This window comes from Suncus etruscus, chromosome 2, assembly GCF_024139225.1.
Source record: "Suncus etruscus isolate mSunEtr1 chromosome 2, mSunEtr1.pri.cur, whole genome shotgun sequence".
In the NCBI taxonomy this organism is placed as follows: Eukaryota; Metazoa; Chordata; class Mammalia; order Eulipotyphla; family Soricidae; genus Suncus; species Suncus etruscus.
Window position 1 is genome coordinate 144,676,710 of NC_064849.1, and position 22,158 is coordinate 144,698,867.

A 22,158-nucleotide genomic window follows, 5' to 3' on the forward strand; every position below is an offset into this window, starting at 1 on the left:
TTTTCTTAGTTATTACTTCATAGTACCAACTTTTTACTTTTATTTTCCTTGATTGCATGGCAGGTAGAGAGGAGAAAGGCCATTGTATAAGCCACACATTTTACTGAATAATAGCATGTTGGCAAGGCTAACATTGTTGAGCATGTGGTTGTAAAACAGATATTTTTCTGATTAAACAGTGCTCAGAAGCCACAAAAAACTTACCAATGCATAGAATTTGTCCTGAAACATATGTCACAGTTCAGCAAATTTCTAGAATATGAATAAGTCCAACTTAAATAAGGAGATAAAAGACCTATACAAAGAAAACTACAAAACAACTGCTTCAGGAAATGAAAAATGATACAAGGAAATGGAGACATATACCATGCTCATGGATTGGGAGAATTAACATTGTTAAAATGACAATACTTCCCAAAGCATTGTACAGATTTAATGCAATCCCTAAGAAAATACCCACAACTTTTTTCAAAGAAGTAGATCAAGAACTCTTGAAATTAATTTGGAACAATAAACATCCATAAAAAGCTAGAGAAAGGGCCCGGAGAGATAGCACAGCAGCGTTTGCCTTGCAAGCAGCCGATCCAGGACCAAAGGTGGTTGGTTCCAATCCCGGTGTCCCATATGGTCCCCCGTGCCTGCCAGGAGCTATTTCTGAGCGGACAGCCAGGAGTAACCCCTGAGCATCGCCGGGTGTGGCCCAAAAACCAAAAAAAAAAAAAAAAAAAAAGCTAGAGAAATCCTTGGGGGAAAATATGGGAGGTTATCACTTTGCTCAACTTTAAATTGTATTATAAAGCAGTAGTCATTAAAATAGATTGGTATTGGAATAAAGACAAACCCTCAGATTAGTGGAATTATAATAACCTTGAATATTCTGGAACTGACTCCCAGATATAATCAACTAATCTTTAATAAAAAAAAATAAGACATACAAAGTTAAGCAAGTAAATTGGTTTTGGGAAAACTAAATGTAAAAAAGTAAACTTCTCTTTAATACCATACACAAAGGTAAAATAAAAATTGACTAACAACTTTCATATCAAACTTGAAATCATGAGATATACAGAGGAAAATGTAGGTAGAACACTCCATGACTTTGATGCTACATGCATTTTCAAAGGCGAAACACCACTGTCCAAACAAGTGGAAGCAAAGATGGACAAATGAAACTATATTAAAGTGAGAAGCTTCTGCACTTCAAAGAAAACAGTGACTAGCATATAGAGACTACCCACAGAAATGGTGAAACTATTTTCCCAATACCCATCAGATAAGGGGTTAATTTCTAAGATATACAAGGCACTGATAGAACTTAGGAAGAAGAAAAAAAAATCTAATCTCATCCATAAATGAGGAGAATAAATGAACAAAATGTTTCCTCAAAGAATAAATACAGATAGCTAATCATCAGGAGATACAAATCAAAACAACACAAAATATGATCTTACACCACAGAGACGGTCACACATCACAGAAGAATAAGAACAATTACTGTGGGTGCAGATGCAGGGAGAAAGGGGAGTTTTATTCACTGCTGGGTGGGAATGCCATCTAGTCAGCCTTTCTGGAACACAATATGGATTAGTCTTCAATAACTAGAAATTGAATTCCATATGATCCAGCAATACCATTTCTAGGAAACATACCCCAGGAACCCAAAAACACAATACAGAATAGCCCTTTTGCATTCCTATGTTCTTTGCAGCACTATTTACAATAGCCAGAATCTGGAGAGAAAAAAAAAATTGCCTAAGAAGAAATAAGTGGCTAAAGAAACTGTGGTACATCTACATAATGGAAACAGCAATTAAGAAAAATTAACTCATGAAGTTTTCCTCATACAAGAATGGATATGGAAATTATTATGCGGAATTGAAATGAGTCAGAGTGAGAGGGATAGTACATAGAATAATCTCACTCATTTTGGGAGGAAGCTTGCCACAAAGAGTGGTGCATGGAATTAGGGTAGTGAATGCTCCACTTTGACAATGATAGTTGGAACTGATCAATCTGAACAAGAACTGGGTGCTATCATTAACAACAGTGCAACCACAGGGGTCAAAAAAGAAAAGAGAAATAATGAAAGAGGAAGAGAGAGAGAGAGAGAGAGATAGAAGAGAGAGGAGAGAGAGATGAGAGAGGAGAGGAGAGGGAAAATGCCTTTCCCCAGAGGCAGGAATGAACAGTGGATGGGATGGGAAACTGGGGACACTGTTGGCAGGAAATGTGCAACTGGTGAAGGATGGTAAACATTCTATGACTGAAACTCACAATGAACAATTTTATAATGATGACACATAAATCAAAGTATTATATAACAAAATGTTTAAAAACTAATATGACTCAATCCTTTAAAATAATAACGATAGGAGGTCTATGAGTTTGATATGGTGCTAATGATTGGCCAACACAGTTCAATCATTAGTACCATATATGTTTTTTCTGAACACTTTCCTTGAGCACAAACTAGGATGAATCCTGAACACTAGAGGTGATGTAACAAAAAAAAAAAAGGGTGTTTTTGCACATTTTTCTTGTTAGATTCACATTCACTATTATTATAGTATGATTAAGAATAACTATTATAGCACTAGAGTGTCCTTATTGCCCTTAATCAAAAGTTTTGTATTATTTTCCTCACAGTTTCTTTCAGAAGTTAATCAATTAGAAAGTTCAATGACAATTATTACAATTGGAATTATGATAATATAATAAGTTTCAGTTATTATAAGTTTCAATTTTATTGTGTGTTATTTGAGAAACAATAACCACAATGAAAACTGAAATACAATATTGCTTAAAATCAACCATCTTTTTGTATGGAATTTTTTCTTTGTTGTTTTTACTTTTACATAATTTTTCTTAGCAACCTTAACATGCTGTTAAATCTAAGTTAGGTAACATCTGGAGCTGAAGAAATAGCAGAGAGGGTAGGGTGCTTGCTTAGAAAAACAGCCTAGCAGGGTTCAATTCTCTGCATCCCTTGTGGTCCCCCTGAGAACAACCAGGAGTGATTCCTGAGTGCAGAGCCAGGAGTAACTCTTGAGTATGCCAGGAGAGGCCTAAGAATTTTTTTTTTTTTTGGTTTTTGGGTCACATCCAGCAGCGCTCAGGGGTTACTCCTGACTCTATGCTCAGAAATCACTTCTGGCAGGCTCAGGTGATCATATGGGATGTTGGGTTTGAACCAATGACCTTCTATATGAAAGGCAAACGCCTTACTTTCATGCTATCTCTCCGGTCCCCAGGCCTAAGAATTTTTAAAAAATTAGGTAACATTCAACTAGAATGGATGTTCTGTGAATTACATTCCTTTAATTCTTTCTTATACTTAGAATTTTAGGGATTCCTCTGATAGTCAAAGTGACAATGCAGTTCACATCTAAATAATACTATATCCATTATAACTGGGTTGTTTTTAAATAATTTATTATATACTTTAAATATATTTATACCTCTACATACACTTATAAATAGTTCTTTATTTTTAGGGATGTCCACAGTTAATAAGGTTTAGGGGATCATTTGGAACTGGGGATCAAGCTCAGGGTTCCTATATGCAAAGGGTACATTCCAGCACTATGCCAAATAATTTATCTTTCTCATAAAAATGGGGGGCTTCTCAAAGATGAGAGGTTGATTATTAACTGAAATTATGTATTTTGTTGTGGATAATTGTTTTCAGCTAATTTTTTAATTGGATCCATAGTAGGATACTCTAAAAGTAAAAGAATACTTTTTGACCTATTAAATATTTTATATTAAAGGCTTATACCAGGATAAAGGTGAGGTTATGGGGTGGGAATGATTAAACTTTGTGTCATTACTCACAACCAACACCTTTACTTATATGTTAATTAAGACAACAGTAAAATAATCAAAGGGCTAGCAACTCTTCATAACATTATTTAAGCTTAGATAAGAACATATCTACTGTCATGGGCGTCTAGATAGATCTTCTTATTGATTCATTCTCTCATCATTACCCCCAAAGAGAACCAATGACAATAGATTTTGTTGTATGATTTGTCATGATTACTCTCAGTGAGGTAGTAAGTGAACTGGTCATGGAAACAAAATTTCTTTCCATAAAATGACTTTAGAGATCAAAAAAAGAAATCAATTGCTTCCTACTGATAACCTGAAATTCCACAAATAAAACCTTACCTAACAAATTGTCATGACAATTGCATGAGTTAACATTTATAAAAGACACAGAACAATGACTCAATGTTCATACAGAAAAACAATATTCAGGGCCAGAGAGATAGTACATGTGTTATGGTCTATGGAATACATGTGACTAACCGTAATTCAATCCTCCACATGGCAAAACTTACTCATAGTATTACCAGGAAGAACCTTTGAACACTCAAAAGTAAGCCCTGATATAGTCCCCTGAGCCTGCCAGGAGTGATTTCTAAGCGTAGAGTCAGGAGTAACCCCTGAATGCTGCCAGGTGTGACCCCCCCCAAAAAAAAAGTAAGCCCTCAGTAATGGCCAAGAAGAACCATACATAGATAATGCAAAGTACATAAAGTGTACTCTACCAAATTGAAAGGCTTCTGTATAAAAATAAACAAAATGAAAAACAATCTACAGAATGGAACATTATGCTTGCAAACTATTTCTGATAAGAAGTTAATACCCAAAATATACAAGAAACTCATACAACTCAACAGTTAAGAACTAATAAACTGATTTTTTAAGTGGCAAAGGATAAAGAGCAATGGGAAAAGCACATTTTCCATAAGATATAGAAATGACTAATAGATATATAAAAACTTTTCAACATTGCTGATCATCAGGAAAATGAAAATTAAAACTGCACAGATATACATTTCCTGTTATCATGGTCATGATCAAAATAGACAAAAATAATAAATTTAAATAAATATGGTAAAAGGTAACCCTTGTATATTGTTGATGGAGATATGAACTGGTAGAACCATATGGAAAACAGTATGTGGGTTGTTAAAAAAAAACAGAACTCCCATATGATAAAACAATATCACATATAGCGATATATCCATAGGAAATAAAATCTGAACCTTATAAAATATTCCCATATTAATTGCAGCATTTTCCAAAATAACCATGACATGAAAATATCCTAAGTATCAGTAGCAGTTGTATGAATGAGAAAAGTATTGTCATGTGTGTGAAAATCCATTAATATATTATGTTGTTAAAACAAGAAAATCTTACTAATTCTAACAAAATGAATGAATCAGAAATATATCATGCTAAGTGAAATAAGTCAAATCTATATGATCTCATATACACAGAACCTGAAAAGGTCTAGCCTAAAAAACAGAGCCAAACACTGTTTGCCAAATATTTAGTTATAATAAGGTAAGTTCTGGGAATTTAATGCACAGTATGGTGACTATGGTTTTTATACTGCATTATATATTGAACATTTAATGAGCATAAAACTTCAGCATCCTCATCACACACAAAGAAAAATGGATCTATGTTTGGTTATGGATGACTGTTTAACTTGATTCTGATAATTCAAAATATGTAGGCACATTAAGTTATCAGGTTCTTTAGTTGAAATACATTTTATTTCTATTTGTAAATTATAACTTAAAGTTGAAATATTTCACACTTAAAAGTAGAGATTTTGTTAGAACATTCAAATACTAAAAATTCTAACTGCAGATTTAATTTACAAATGTGTAAAATTTAAAGCAGTAAGTATGTGTTTATAAATAACACCTACTCAAAACCATGGCAACTAAATGCCAAATGAAATAGCCAATTTATTTTTGTAGACGTAAGTTAGAATTTCTTCCTATCAAATGATCTGATATTTTTATTTAAAGTGCCAGGCTTTCAGGACTGAAGAGAGAACACAGCAGGTGTTCAAAGAAAGAAAGAGAAAGAAAGAAAGAAAGAAAGAAAGAAAGAAAGAAAGAAAGAAAGAAAGAAAGAAAGAAAGAAAGAAAGAAAGGAAGGAAGGAAGGAAGGAAGGAAGGAAGGAAGGAAGGAAGGAAGGAAGGAAGGAAGAGAGAGAGAGAAAGAAAGAGAGAGAGAGAGAAAGAAAGAAAGAAAGAAAGAAAGAAAGAAAGAGAAAGAAAGAAAGAAAGGGAGAGAGAAAGAGAGAAAGAAAGGGAGAGAGAAAGAGAGAAAGAAAGAACGAAAGAAAGAAAGAAAGAACGAAAGAAAGAAAGAAAGAAAGAAAGAAAGAAAGAAAGAAAGAAAGAAAGAAAGAAAGAACGAAAGGAAGGAAGGAAGGAGGGAGGGAGGAGAGAGAGAGAAAGAGAGAGAAAGAAAGAAAGAAAGAAAGAAAGAAAGAAAGAAAGAAAGAAAGAAAGAAAGAAAGAAAGAAAGAAAGAAAGAAAGAAAGAAAGAAAAAGAAAGAAAGAAAGAAAGAAAGGGAAAAAGGAAAGAAAGGAAGGAAGGAGGGAAGAAAGGAAGGAAGGAGGGAAGAAAGGAAGGAAGAAGGGAAGAAGGGAGGGAGGAGGGAGAGGAAGAGAGAGGAGGGTAAGGGAGGAAAAAAGGAAGGAAGGGAGGGAGGAAGGAAGGGAGGGAGGGAGGAAGAAAGGAAGGAAGGAAGGAAGGAAGGAAGGAAGGAAGGGAGAGAGGGAGGGAGGGAGGGAGGGAAGGAGGGGGGAGGGAGGGAGGGAGGGAGGGAGGGAGGGGGGGAGGGAGGGAGGAGAGAAAAAGAAAACAGTAATTGAATTTGCATGGGTGATTAGAGGCTTCTACTACAAAATTTCAGAACCAATGCCAAGAATTTCTGTTTTCTACTCAGCAAACTCTTTGACAAACATCAGGTCATAACTTTAATCCTATAACAATTATCTAACGGTGCCACACCCAAAGACAGGTCCTATGTCTCCACTTACTATGTAGCTATCAGATACAGCAAATTCAATAAGCACCTCATTCTTTCCCTATTTAACTTCTATTTTGTAGCCACTAATCGCACTATAGTCACTAAATGGTAAAACATTTAAGATCAGAAAGTTATGTTATTCTTTTGAAATGCTCCACGTATATCTTCTCATTCTCCAGTTTTAAGTTCCTTTACCTCCACAGATTATTACCTACTAAGAGTCTCAAACTGGTTTTTCTGTTTCAGTATTGAATCCACTTTGACTCACTTGAATATTGATGGCAGTGAGTCTCTGAAGTACTCATTTCCACTTTTTTTTCTCAAATATTTGCCTATTTCCATTTCGACTACATCTATCCTAGCCAAAATCATTATCATCTCTTAACTCTGCTAATACCTTAGTTTCATAACTCACTTTCCATCACTTACTCTTGCCTGCCTCCAAACCATACTGCAGCCAGAATCACCTTTCACAAAAGTAAATCAAATATGACACTCCCTTGCTTAAATAATTCAGTATTACTTATGTCAAAGACCAAAACTTACAAAGTCTACATGTTTTAATCTGTCCTCTTTCTCCTCATTTTAAACCATTTTTCTGTATATTTTGTATCTCGTGTTTTTTGTATATTTCTATAGTCTAGTAAAAGTGAATTTGAATTTCATCACATATGGCAGGCAGCTTCCCCTTGCCTGTGGACTTACACTGGAAATGTCCTCTGACCTATGACCCTTCCTGTTTGTTCAATCATCTCTACTTCTTTATTTTGACTAAAATATTGCTTCTAATGAATTTATTGATGTAATGGTTTACAAGAGCATAAGTGATTTTATGTTTTAGGTGTAAAATATTATTACAACTACTCACCACTGAAATGCCAATAATCTTTCACCCCAGGCCCTTTCCTTTATACTCCCTTGTCTTACTTAGGTAACCAACTCTGTTCCAGTATATGGTGAAGTGATCCAAAACCAAAAACATGTCAATATCTTCCTGTCCTTAGCACTACATAAACTCCTTACAAGGTACTCAATAAGTATTTTAAATTTTAGTAGATTTTTTTTAACTTGACATAGTCATTTTTAGTTGATTCCCTCATATTTAGCTCAATCTTTAATGCAGAAATAATATGGTCACTTATATAGTGGAAACTTCTAATTAAGAAACAAAAACTTAGGATCACAAAATTTTATATAAAAATTTGAAATGAAATTTTTTTCACTGTTCATATCAAATCATATGACTATTGTTACTTGAAGTACAACAATAATTTAGGGGCCAGAGCTATAGTACAGCAGGTACGGCACTTGCCTTGAATAGAGAGAAGCAACCAATATGCAGTTCTCCAGCATGCTATTAGGTCCCCCAAACCAGCCATAAGTGATCCCTGAGCACAGAGCCAGGAGTATATCTTGAGCATCACCAAATATGACACACACACACACACACACACACACACATACACATACACACACACACACACCACACAAAATAAAACAAAAAGAACAAACATTTTGTCCTATTCAGGAACGTTAAACTCTGGGGATGAAGAGATAGCCCAGTGAGTAAGGCACTTGCCTTGCATGCCCAAGGCCAGAGTTCAATCCTCAACACTTCATATGTTCTCCAGAAGTCTAGCAAGGAGTGATCTTTTAGCACAGAATCAGGAGTAAGCACTGACCACAACCAGATGTAACCCCAAAAAAGCAAACCTAGAAAATTCATGTAAGGCAAATGCCTTACCCACTGTTCTATCACTCTGGCCTCTCACATTTATTTCTTGTATCAATAATTAGAAATATAAGAAGACTTTTCTGGAACAGAGAGATAGTATATGAGGTAAAGCAATTCTTGCAGGCACAGCATATCATGATTTGATACTGAGTACTACTGGGGTGATCTCTGAGCACAGAGTCATAAGTAAACCCTAAGCACAACTAAGTACATTCCACTCCTGCCTCACCACCACCAATGAAAGTATAATCATTTTCAGCTACTTATAATCACACTGTTATGAACTAGAAATTCAATAAAAATTAAAATTCTGAAACAGAGACATCTAGCATTAAAGCACTGCCATACACGCTGACCTGGGTTTAATTCTCTGCAATGCCTAATCCCCACAGCACCCCAGAGAGCTATTCCTGAACACAGAGCTAGAAGTAGTCTCTCAACACATCTGAAGGTGCACCAAGCCCACCAAATAATAAAATAAATAAATAATAAAATAAAAATACTCAAATTATTTGCAACACATTTTAGTTTGGAATATGTTGCTAATAATTTTGTGTTCTAGGACTCAGTTCCCATGTATCACCTTGACTTGTCTCTGCCCCATGAACCACAATTTCCTATAATTAGAATAACATCTCAAATCTATATTCAATTCATCTACAAATGTACTTTGAAATCTAGGTTAGAACTTGTTTTAATTATCACTCACTCCAAAGGAAAGCCTTACCCTACCTAGAAAGGATAAATTCAACAAAGCTAGGCATTTCAAGAGAAAGGAAAAGAAGTCTCTCGATTGAGATCAATCCCTTAGTGGCAGAAGTCAATAATTATTTTATAAACATGTAATCACTAAACATCAAAGTGTCCTACTTTGTTCTAAGTGCAACACACACATCAGTGAGCAAGACAGGTAAATTCATCACTCTTATAAAGCTTACTACTCTATTAAGAGTGTGTGTGCAGGGGGTGGAGATCAATCTAATTTATTTACCAAACCAACCATAGGAAGATAAAATAAAAACGGAAGTCAAAATATTCTCTAATGACATTCCAGGACAATAGTTCAAGAGGAAACCAAATGTTTAACTGGTGTGAAACTCTGAGTTTCATCCCGACATGGAATGTACTGCTTGAGTTTTGCAGGGCAGAACTTTGAGGCCCACTCTGGGTATGTGTGGGTACCACAGAGTATGGTCCTCTAAAAGATATTTTCAAAAGATAAATGATATATGAGAATACACTTTTGTTACTGAGTGGGGGGCAGACATATATTACATACTTAACTAGATAGGTAGGTAGAGCTACATATACATTTATTAATATCTACATATTTAATCCACACAATCTTTCTAAAGCCCACAATATTCTTTCTGACATATAGTAAACAAAAAGAAAACAGTATTGGAATTTCAAAACAGCAATTAACCATGAAAGCAAAACTTTATTATAATGCTTACTAATAAGCAGTTTTATTATTAGTGCTTTATAAGGTGATTATTGAAGAGAATTAAACAGAACTAGTAAACATAAATCTTAAAAATTTGTTCATCAATTTTACTCAAGAATGTAAATGTAGTAGTGCTATTTATTACACCTTACCTGCCCTGATTTTCAACTATTAAAATTCTAGCCAGCGTTCCTTTATTAGTAAATACATTTAAAGCAAAATAATACAATAAATGTAATTACTTAAGTGGGAAATACTACATAAGTGGTTTATTTCTGTTTTCTATGTTGTTGATATGCCTTCCAAATGTATTTAGAGCAATCTGATTTGGGGGCCATTGCCTAGTCACACAAATGTGGTAGATAATATAAACTCCCTACAAAGGTTATTTCTGTTACATTAAACAAATGACATTCAAAAAAAGAATATTACATTTTAAAGTACATATTTTTATTGTTCATGCATCCATACTATAAACATAGCCTCATAAATACACCACTGTATTAGAATAGAGAAGCATATCGTCTTAAAAACATTTAAATTGTCAGAAGTGCTTTTTAAGAAGCATACAATTAATTTCTGGTCATGACAGATATGTGTAGACTGGAGAGTGAAAATCTAAGCATCTTAAGCAGATTTTTAATGTGATCAATTTGATCGTGAAATTGATGACAATGACAAGAAATACATGCCATTTATTTTCAAAATGGAATAATCCTTTATAGAGTCTATCAATTGTATTTAGAATAAGATACTCATAACTTTCAAATACTGATTTTACTAGTCATCACTTGTCATTAAATGTTACTGTATATTTGAGAGCTTTCTAATAATAGCCTTTAATTAAACCAAGGACTGTTAAAGGGTTTCCGTTGCCCTTTGAAGTTCTTAATTATTACTTGTATCCAGCCTTTTATTGTACACTTAAGGTTAAATTAAATAATTTAAATATACCTTGAAGAGAAATACCAAGACTTTTGCTGGTTTTAATTAAATCTGTGAATATCAGGATTTCAAAATAATAACATATGTTTTGATTTTTTTTCATGGCCGAATGGTAAAATGCTCGCTATATTCAACAACAACAAAAAAATGGCAGCTTTTTATGGGACTAATCGCTAAGCAGATGCATGTAAATGAGCTATTTTCTATGCATGGCTTCCAAAAGTGCTAATTAAATAGTTGGTATTCAAGGCTATGCTCGCTCATTGTTTAGTGACACACAAATCCAGCGATGTGTGCCAGCAGACATTTTAAGTTGAATGTTTTCTCCTCTCTGGCCTTTGTCATGAAATGGTGGCACCATGATGAGAACACTAGTGTAAGCAAAACATTGAAATATGCTTTAATAATGTTTTAACCATGTAGTGACACTAGTCTAGTTTTCTAATGAATTTTTAATTTCTTTTTTCTTATAAGGGTGGTATGAGTTATCGGTGATGCATATTAAATCATATACATGAGTCATTTTCTCTAAATTTGCATAAAATGGCTAAATGCTAATGCACCAAATGGAGCTTACTATATGTGGTACAGCAAATATTCCCTTGAAGATTTTCTGCAATCAATCTCCTGTATTTCATTAGCAGCCAGAGAAGGTGTGGTCTGCAGAATAAAAAAGAAAAGTGGGGAGCTCATGAACTTATGAGGCTTCAAATGATTTCTACATGGTGATTAGAGTAGATTCTGCAATTAGAATTTATGTAGGTAAAAATACACACACACACACACACACACACACACACACACACAGCTTCCTTTAAAGACACAGTGCAAATACAATTCTGAATGCAATCTTGCAATGCTAAACAATGAAAAGGCGCCATTTGATTATTGTGGTTTTCTATAGCTATAATTAAATGAAGGAAATCCGTACTTTAAATTCAGTCTTACTTAATTGCATAAGCCTTACTTAAATTCTATAATTCAAGAATATAATTTCCTATTTTGACTTATAATTTTTTAAAAAAAATAACATGTGAAATGTTTTTGTTATTAAGTTTTTCCCTGGGAAAATGTTGAGTGATGATGAGTTATTTCTATACCAGCATTTATCACTTAAATATGATTTCATCTATCACCAAATACCCTTACTGAGCTGGCTTTAAGATTACATACCTTAGGTATTGAATCAGGGTGATGTTATTAGCAAACCAAAGATGATTTCTTAAAGAATAAATTTGCTAGTCTACTTATCAACCTTTTTCTTCATAATTTGAACATCTGAAGAAATTATGGCAAAACAAGCATTTTTTTCTGTATGTCTTTTAACCCGGTATCGAAAAAAGTTGGGGAAGGGGACTGCTACGTAAAAATAAATGTATGCTTTACCCTACAGTTATTTTGAATTAGTCTTGATAAATAATTAAGGAATGTATAATATATTATTTAGATTCCATGGTCTTAAGAATTTGAGTGGTATTTCAAGTACAATTATAGTCATTTATTTATCAGTAGAAAATTTACATAATCACACTTTCAAATCCAGTAGACTGGAGAGATATCAGAAAGACACCCATGAATGTGGTAATGACTCTGAGCATTAGATTAACTTAATAATGTATTGATGCACATGATATTCTAATATCTAGCACTGTCATACTTAAACCCTTAAAATTATAGTAACATAAATATTTTTTGTTTTGTTCAACTGCATTTTCTTACAGAAGGGTGCTTTATGGTAAAAGATGCAATATAAAAAATCAAAATTATACAATCTCTAATAAAATACAGCGTGCTAAATTTAACTTAATAAAGACAAATCTCAGTGTCCATTACTAAAGAAAATAATTTTGTCTTGGCCATAATGACTGATTAAGAAAAAGTATTCTTTAATTCATCTATTTTTGCATTGAAAATATAGACCTTTAGGCTGAAATCCAGAAAAATGACAGAAATTCAAGTCCTCTCTACTGTCAGTGAGCACAACATGCAAATAGAGGGATCACCTATTGGGAAGGTAATACACTTGGTTAGCTCAGTCATGCTATGGATTCTTCCCTAGTAGCAAGTCCATCTGCGACAAATTTGGCAGAAATATATGCAATATTTTTACTGTGCTGTTTGAGTCACTGGAGTACCATGTCATATCTGCAAACTCAGATTTTAGACTGTAACTGAGCATGATCTTCAATTTGAAAACCTCAGTCATTCAGCAATTTTCTAACTTTATTGGGGGACAGCTGAACTTTTTTTGTGATCAGTTATACAAATTGTCGAGACTCTCCTTATAAGACAATGCAAGTCTAAATTTATCAATTAATTCCCTTTTCCTTGCTGTCTTAGTATTTTTACTATTAGAATCACTCAAGAGGCATATCTGACAAACCCTAAAACTCATCAGGTTTTATGCTCCTCTTCTTTTCAAACCCTCTTACCTTGAATTAGTCACAAGGATAACTTTATATTTAAAAAATCCTAGACAATTTTCCCACTATTCCATAGACAACTCTATACTTCAACTCAACTTCACATTTGTGTAGCCAATGCTATTTTAATTTAATATATAGAGTATATATTTCCAGGATAATTCAGTACATTAAAATTATATCTATGTATATCTATAATATAGTCATTACTATGTACAAACTCTGTGCTATAAAAAGAAAACAGGGCCTAAGTCTATTATTTGAATTCCTGTCATAGAATGTTAAATTCATATAGCAGTTCCAGGTTCTTTCATAATTCTCGCTGAATTAAAAATAAGAACTAAGTACACTTGGATTATTATAATGCAAGAGATAGAACTCTGACAGGAAGTAAGTCCATGGATCCTGAATTTCAATGATATTAAATCTATGATTGTCTTCATGAAGGCATTATCTCCAAATAAATATAAGGTGTTTATATTTTGATTAAGTCAGTATATGTGAGACACTTATCCAGTGATGATATTTATTAATTACACATTAGAAAATTCTTCATTTCATCAAGTTTCAGTCATATGTGCATTTGGTTATATAATGCATAAATAAAAAATGTTATTATAAAACCTAAAAAGCAAAAATTAAGGAATATCTTAGATAATATTCTTTAAATCACTTTTTGTGGAATGAATGCAAGAAAATGGTGAGTCTTTCATGCATAGCATTTTCCCCAAGTTCTTTTAGAGGTTTTTACTGATTATTAAAGTGATTAACATCTACTGTGATATCTGACCTTCCATATACTAGTTCACCAGCTTTTCATGATATAAGACAAAAAAACAAAACACTTAAGCTAATCAAGTATTAATTTAAAACTTAAAGAAAAATCAAAGCCCAAAATAAAAAAGAAATGCAAAAGCTGTGTTGTAGTTAAAATTGCCCTGATAGTTCGGGCCAGAGCAATAGCTCAGCGATAGAGCATTTGTCTTGCCAGATTCGATCCCTGGCATCCCAAATGGTCCCTGGAGCCTGCTAGGAGCAATTTCTGAGTGCTGGGTGTGGCCAAAAAAACAAAACAGAAAAATTGTTCCTGGTATATTTTTCAGGTTAGGGACTATTAAATGAAACCCAGAGTGGCCAGAGCGATAGTACAGCTAATAGGACGCTTCCCTTTCAAGTAGATGACCCAGGTTTGATCCTCAGTATATTATCTGATCTCTGAGCACCAGGAGTGGTTCCTGAGTATAGAGCCAGAAGTAACCCTGAGCGTTGCCAGGTATGGCCCTAAAACCAACAAATTAATTGGGACCAGAGAATTAGTAATACAGTTAGACAGTAGCCTTGTATGTGGCCAACCCCAGATTCCATCAATCCCTGGCATCCCATAACCCCAAGGCAGGAGCACAACCAAATAATAATAATAAAAACTTAAATTCAGAGAACACAAGAAATCCAAAAGACATCTACTTAGTGACAATCAAATGAATGTTAGGCGAGCGAACATTTTTAATAACGCAACATTTTCAAAGATTTCCCCAGATTATTTCTAATTGGACCTTTTATAACATAGTCGCAAGTTGCTTTAGAACAGCAATCTGTTTGAAACCAGTTGAGCACACCAACTACTGGACGTTGTTCATAATACGCTTCAATTCTTACCGATGAAATATTGACTTTACTTTTGGAAAAGCAGAACTAAAAGTGAACGGCCTTTGTAATGCTAATCAACCAATGCAAAAAAAGTCACAATCTATAATTTTGCCACCTCTGAACTTGCAATTCATTACTATGCATCCTTTGGTTAAGGGGATCAACCCTATCTTACCATGTAGGTAAGTGCCCTTTGTGACACCCTTTTGTGTGGGTGATGGGGTGTCATTATGCACCTGAAAGTCCTGGACTTTGACCTGGTGCTTTTATACCCACCCAAGCAGCAAGATTGCCTGCTTTTAGGGCCATACCTGGCAACGCTCAGGGTTACTTCTGGCTCTGTACTCAGGACCAGCGAGCGTCATCTGATAGGAAGATCAGGGCGGTCACTGTTTCTGCCCATCTAAAGCACCTCCAAGACCTACTGTTTCTCAGCCTCACCCGAGGGTCTCAGAGCCTGACCTGCGCCAGACGAGGTGGATTTAGCTTGGTTAGAGTTAAGATGGTATCATTAGCTGCGCACAGCGTGACTTCGCACTAATCCTCTCTGCAACTTACAACAAGTTTAAATGTCCATGCATGATGTTATTAAGTGGCTTTAGTAAGTACTTAAGACCCAGATCTCTTTTTAAAGTAATCTCTGAACAAGTTCTACTGTATCCATCCAACAAGGAGATTAATATTTCCAGCAAATTTGATCAGCGTAAGATGCGTCCGGAGTGAGAGCCTGAAATCAAAGAGGGCAGAGGTGGAAGTTGATCTAAGAAAGGGTCCAGGGCTGAGCCTTGCTCACCAACCTAAGCTCAGGATTCTCAAAGAAAAAAAAAATAAATAAAAGTTCTCTGAGTTTGACCATCAAAAAGGGAGTGAAGTGGTGATGATGAGGAGAACTTCAGTTAACAGTTTACACAAAATAAAAAAAAGAATGGGACTGAGGTATATACACTTTAACAATACTATTAATCATATCCAAGAAAGATGCCTGGGCAAAATAATGCCTCTGAACCTCAGTAGCCAGGATTAGGAAGGGGCCCTGAGCTGCAAGATGCCTTCCTAAAAGGGTAGCTCCTTGTGACTAAATGCAATGCCACCCTCAGTCACAACAGCTGGGTGGGGGGGATTCCTACAGGGAGGGAGGGAAGGAGAGGAGGAAGGAAGAAAGGAAAAAGGAAGGAAGGCTGGAAGGGAGGAAAAAGAAGGAAGGAAGGAAGGAAGGAAGGAAGGAAGGAAGGAAGGAAGGAAGGAAGGAACGAGTTGGCTTAGGAAGCAAGCAAGGAAGGAAGGATTTGGCTTAGGAAGCAAAAATGGAAGGAAGTTGACAGAAGAAGGAAGAAAAAGAAGGAAGTAAAGAAGGTAGGAAAGAATGAAGGAGTTAGTTAAGAAAGGAAGGAAAGATGGGGCTGGAGAGATAGCATGGAGGTAAGGCGTTTGCCTTTCATGCAGGAGGTCATCGGTTCGAATCCTGGCGCCCCATATGGTCCCCTGTGCCTGCCAGGAGCAATTTCTGAGCCTGAGCACTGCCAGGTGTGACCCAAAAACCAAAAAAAAAAAAAAAAAAAGAAAGGAAGGAAAGAAAGGAAGAAAGGAAAGGAAGAAAGGAAGAAAAGGAAGGAAGGAAAAAAGGAAAGGGAAGGAAGAAGGGAAAGCAAGGAGGAAGGGGAAAGAAGGAAGGAGTTAGCTTAGGAAGGAAGAAAGAAAAGGAAGGAAGAAGGAAAGGAGTTGGCAAAGAAAGGAAGTAAGGAAGAGAAGGGAGGTAGAAGGAAGAGGAAGGAAGGAGGAAGGGAAAAGAAGGAAGGAGGAAGAAAGGAGTTGGCAAAGAAAGGAAGGAAGAAAAGGAAGGAAGGAAGGAGGTGGCAAATAAAGGAAAGGTAAGGAAAGGAAGGAAGGAAAGAAGGAAGGAAGGAAGGAAGGAAGGAAGGAAGGAAGGAAGGAAGGAAGGAAGGAAGGAGGGAGGGAGGGAGGGAGGGAGGGGTGGAAGGAGGGGAGGAAGGGAGGAGGGGAGGAAGGAAGGAGGGAGGAAGGAAGGAGGGAGGGAAGGAAGGAAAGAGGGAGGGAAGGAAGGAAAGAGGGAGGGGAAGGAAGAAGGGAAGAGGAAGGAAGGAAGGAAGGAAGGAAGGAGGGAGGGAGGGAGGGGGGAGGAAGGAAGGAAGGAAGGAAGGAAGGAAGGAAGGAGGGAGGGAGGGAGGGAGGGAGGGAGGGAGGAAGGAAGGAGGGAGGGAGGGGGGAGGGAGGGAGGGAGGGAGGGGAGGGAGGAAGGAAGGAAGGAAGGAAGGAGGAAGGAAGGAAGGAAGGAAGGAAGGAAGGAAGGAAGGAAGGAAGGAGGGAGGGAGGGAGGGAGGGAGGGAGGGAGGGAGGGAGGGAGGGAGGGAGAGAGAAAATCTTCCTTTGAGACGCAACTCAGCATGCCGGTACAGAAAAACAGGCCACCTCAACTCTGCCCGGCCCCGCGGCGGACCAGCAGCGTCCTAGCGGTGGCAGGCGGGCTCCAGAACTCGAGCTTACGCCAAGTCAGGTGGCCCCCAGAACACTCCCAGCGCGATGCACGCCGCCCGCCGAGCCGCCGCCTACCAGCTCCGGGAGCGCGCGCGCGCCGGCGCAGCAGCTCGAGCAGGCCGGCCGTCTCCCGGGAAACACCAATCAGGAGAGGCCCGGAGCAGCCGCGGCGGCGGGCGGCTTCTGGCAGTTGGCGGTCTCCGAGAGGAGGCGTGCAGCTGGGCGGCGGGAGGGTCGCCTTCTCCTCTGCTACGGCCTAACCCAGTCTCTTCTGCTGCCACTCAAGAGTCGGCTGGCTTGGGCACCGCCTCCGCCCTGCACCTTGCACGGCCCTGGCTAATCCTGGCTCGCTTTCGATGGCAAGACTGCGTGGTGCTGCGGCTCTCTCTGCTAAAGCCAAGTCGAGCCACCGCCACAAGTGTTCTCTTGCAACAAATAGGGCTCAGCACTGCATATTTATTTCCCTTAGCAGAGTTAACCATCTTCACTTTGAAAAGTCCTACTTCCTAACGTCTTGCAAGCTAACTCACAGCCACAAGTTCCTGCCTTCAAGAAGGGGCATCCCATCCCGTTGCACATTCTCTGGGACCAGATTGAGGAATAGGCAGTCCTCAACAGCAAAGCCTCACAGTCTGCCTTTCATTTCAATACTGCATCGATAGAATTATTTGAGCAATCATCGGATTTCCAGAAGAAGCGAATTGGGTTCTTTTAAGGAGATTCTTTCTGTTGATTTCTGTGTTGGGTTGTTTGACTTTTTTTTCTTTTTTTTTGCTAAGAAGTTGGTGAACATTAAAATAGGTTCACAGAACCATCCATTAAAGTCTGAGACACTGAAGAACTATCTTACATGCCTCCTCGATGTAGGACTTCACTTCCCCTAAATACTAAAAGTGCTTTAAAAAAACAACTAACTCACTTATTAGAGATGTCTTTTTACTCAATGACGTTTAAAAACTACTTTGGTGTTGCTCATCTCATCACTTCTACTTCCAGCACCTGTCCAAGTGCTATATATTATATAGTACATTTTACTTACTCTACTTAAGGAAAAGAGAAATCATGCAAAAGGTATCAATTTTCATAAGCCACAATGACATTTCTGGAGAAATAGATAACAACTTAGACCCTTACTTTTTTCCCCTTAAAAGAAAATAATTTTAATTGAAAAATTAACACAGACCTATTAATAAAAGAAAACATTTTAAAAAAATTAAAAAGAAGAGACAAGGAGAAAAAAAAAACCTTGAAAAGCCCATTGTGGAAAAATTTTATTTGACTATTAATACATTTGTTTCACTACTCTGTATATTAATGGTTACTGCAGTGGAATGAGTGCTACTGGTAAATTCATATCCTTTAAGAAATTTGCAAAAAATCTTCCTATACATTTAAAAAAAAAAGCTTCATCTAATTTTCACTTTTGTAATTGCATTGTCTTTTTGTAGGCTATTTCTTATTATAGCTTTAATACTTCCATTGGATGACTTTTGTTAATTTTCCAGTATAAAGTAGGACAAGAATAAGAAGTTGGCTATATCTTTATATTTATTTTTTGCATGTGTCACTTTATTGGCCTATTTCTAAGTATTTCATGAAAAGATTTTGAATGTCAAAACCTGCAGTTAACGTTCCTGTTTAGAAATACACAAAATAATACCTTTGACGTTGGCAACTCAGATGTATTATTCAGGAAAACAGCAATTACTCATTGTTTTGCACTAACATGTTAAGAACTATGCGACACTTGGTGACACAATAACAAAATTGCAAAGTTGATTCTATTTAAAATAGACATCCTAATAAAACATACACAGCCAACTGCTCTTACTCTTTTTGAACTGTTTTTGTTTCCTTTACTGACTGTTTACAGTCAAATAGTGTGTGAATGTTAAACTTGAGTATAATAATGGATTCACACACGTCATAAGAAAAGTTAGAATTTATTTAGGGAGGAGTGTCCCAGAAAGAGGAGAAGCACTCTTGAGGTGCTGATATGGTGTAACTTTTAGGAGATGAACATCTAAGATGTTCTTTTGCCATGTCAATCACAGTAACAAATGTTGAAAGAGTAGAATTGGTCAAAACTAAAGCAAAATTCAATTTAGAGTCACACTAAATTCAATTTAGGCCATTCTAGGTTGAACTAAAACAATAAATCCCAGGTAGAGTCTATTTATTTTTATGGAGGTTTGAGTTTGTACTCATTGTCAGTTGTTAATTCTATTTTTAATTGTGCAAAAAGGAATTTTGCCACCTGAACTCCCCAGTCATAAATTCCACTTCTCAATCCAGCCTGCAGAGTGAATTAAAGTTCCCATAAGAAAATTAAAATGTTTGTCTAGAGAAAAATAACTTCTAAATGAACTCTCTTTTAGTCTCTTTTTTCTATTTTCTGCCATGTAAGTCTTCGCAATGATATTAGTTCTAGTGTGGGAAAATATTATAATTGAGATCTGGTAAGTTATTTGCAGACTTCAAGTTTGTCTTTACACTGTGCTGACATTTAGTACAGCCCTGGTGAGGAAAACAATACTACCATTCATAGCTCTAGACGTAGATTTCAATCGACTTAAGCGGGCACAATGAAACTTGGTCATTCACTGGTTACCCATATTGTGTTCTCAAATTTTCTCTCAGCAAAAGTATAATGACTCAGTATTGTATGGATGCATAGACAAGGGCTCGGAACAAGAGACACTAGTTTTGTCTGACGGTGTGAGAAAGTCGTGAAGGGATCTTTTCTTCCAGATGGTGTTAAATTCAGCTGCCTTTTTAACATTGGCCTTGCACAGCAATCTGCTGCTTCCCTCTCACAAAGACAGCGCTTGGTTCCCACTAGTTAACATGCATACTCACGCAACCTGCAACTTCACTCCAACTGTTTTACAATGCAGTGGTATGCTAAATAAACTTGATCTGGTTTCTTCCAGTGTTAAAAACTAGCTTTCAAAGAACTGCTTAACTGATATTTACACTTCTTTGGACTTAAATGTACATGCCTGTGAAATATTTCAGATTTCAAAGAAATATCACCTTATTATAAGGTCATTGCAAAGATTAGCTTTGCTACCCTTCAGCCCCTGCTCAGATACCGGACCTCTCTCTTCAACACACACAAATAAAACAAAATGTCAGAAGTTTGATGTGTAATAGAAAACAGAAAAATTGGGACATGTTGCAGCAAGAGCAGAGTGGAACAGCAAAAAAATAAAATGAAAATAATAACATTGAAATGTATTTTTATTGATTGGTAAATCATGTAACATTAGTATGATACAAAGCAAGTTTGATATGACAATGGCAAACACATAATCGTAATATTGTTTATTTTCCTTAGATGTTATATTTAACACATTTACATAAAAGACCAAGATGTAAGCAAAAGCTTCAGTAATTTGACTCCATTGAGTGCTTTCAGTAAACAATAGGTTCCCCCAGCAAACATCTTATTGCCTTAATTAACCTCCTTGAGAAAGAAAACCACACACTTTGTAATGTAAATGTTAATTGTAGTAGACAATGGTTCTAGGTAAATAGCACCCCTGGACATGAAGTAAATGAAAGGAATACAGGCACTTAACAATGAAAGGTTGTTTGCACAAACAGTGCTTCAAATGTAAATAAACAAGAGTCTTCACAACGGTCACTACAGTAGTAAAACTTTGGCACGTGTTCAGAAGCCAAATTGAGAATTCACATGATTCAAGTCTCTTAGAGTTTCTAATTGAAATGAACAGTGGTTTTACAAACTTCTCCAATCTGAAGTTTTATAGAGCTGAAACTACAAAGAAAACAATGCTACTTTGAAGAAAAAAAAAAGTGTATATTGAGATTGGGGTTGTTAGTAATCTAGGACATGTATAAGGTTATAGTCCCCCTTTTTGTCCATTTGCTTATTGCAATATATTGCATTAAAATGTTTGCTTGGTGAATGTGGGAAAATATCTTCAGAATATCATTTTCAGAAAAATAATTTCAGGATATTACAAAGATTACCAGGGGAAAACTCCAAAGCACCAAGTGTCTGCTAAAAACAGACACTTCTTAGAGTAGATGCAAATGGCAGTTTAGAACAACACATCTGACACCATTCCAAAAGAAACTCATATTGTTGTTCTAGCCAATCTACAATAACTTTATGTCCATGTGTGTCTACTAGCAAAATTAGGTCAAGTTCCTGATATATTATGTTAATATTACCGACTTGATAGGGTGAGAATAATGTTACATAGAGATCTGTATTTTAAAATCTAACCTATCCCAAAGAAAAGCCAAAAGGTGTTCACAAGGCCAAATATAGGGGCTTAGTTTGACATGAAGGGCAAGGCAGTAAGAAAGGGGGGCTTTCTTTGACAACTTTCTGCAAGTTTTCTTTAAACATTGAAACTCTCCACCAAAAAGAAAAACAAACTTAATTATGGCCAGATTAAACAGCGGTTATAAAATCAACCTAAACAGACATTGATGTAACAGCTAGAGACCAGTTTGTGTTACCATTTGGGAGGCTGCAGATGGTTGTGGGTGGGAAATGCCTCTACTTTCTTAAGCGATGGAGATGAGTATGGTGTGCGTACTTGATGCTTTTTTCCACACCCCCCAACAGGGCTGTCCGTCA

General features: G+C 36.3%; 1 long non-coding RNA gene across 1 annotated transcript in view; it reads right to left on the reverse strand.

Moving 5' to 3' along the window:
* LOC126001992 (uncharacterized) overlaps positions 1-22,158 on the reverse strand; it is a 139,255-nt gene that overhangs the window by 111,689 nt on the left and 5,408 nt on the right. Inside the window, exon 2 of the long non-coding RNA XR_007492882.1 lies at positions 11,555-11,637. This is a non-coding gene — a long non-coding RNA (uncharacterized LOC126001992). The remainder of the gene's footprint in view (positions 1-11,554; positions 11,638-22,158) is intronic.